Raw genomic sequence first — 369 nt, forward strand, 5'->3', positions numbered from 1 at the left:
TTTGAAACACAAAAGTGAAGCATTTGTCAAGTTCAAACAGTGAAAAACCTTGATCGAAAAGCAAACTGGGAGAAAGATCAAGAGACGGAGAACTGACAATGGTCTAGAATTTTGCAGCAGAGAATTCGAATTTTTTGCAAGGATCACGGTATTGTGAGACACTATACCGTGAGGCACGCTCAACAACAAAATGGACTTGCAGAACGAATAAACAAAACCTTACTTGAAAGGACAAGATGTATGTTAACAAATGCTGAATTGTCAAAAGAATTTTGGGCGGAAGCTGTCAGTACAACTTGTTACTTGATCAATAGATGTCCATCAACGACCATTGGTTTCAAAACTCCAGAAGAGATGTGGTCGGGTATT

Source organism: Lupinus angustifolius, chromosome LG19 (genome assembly GCF_001865875.1).
Source record: "Lupinus angustifolius cultivar Tanjil chromosome LG19, LupAngTanjil_v1.0, whole genome shotgun sequence".
NCBI lineage: Eukaryota > Viridiplantae > Streptophyta > Magnoliopsida > Fabales > Fabaceae > Lupinus > Lupinus angustifolius.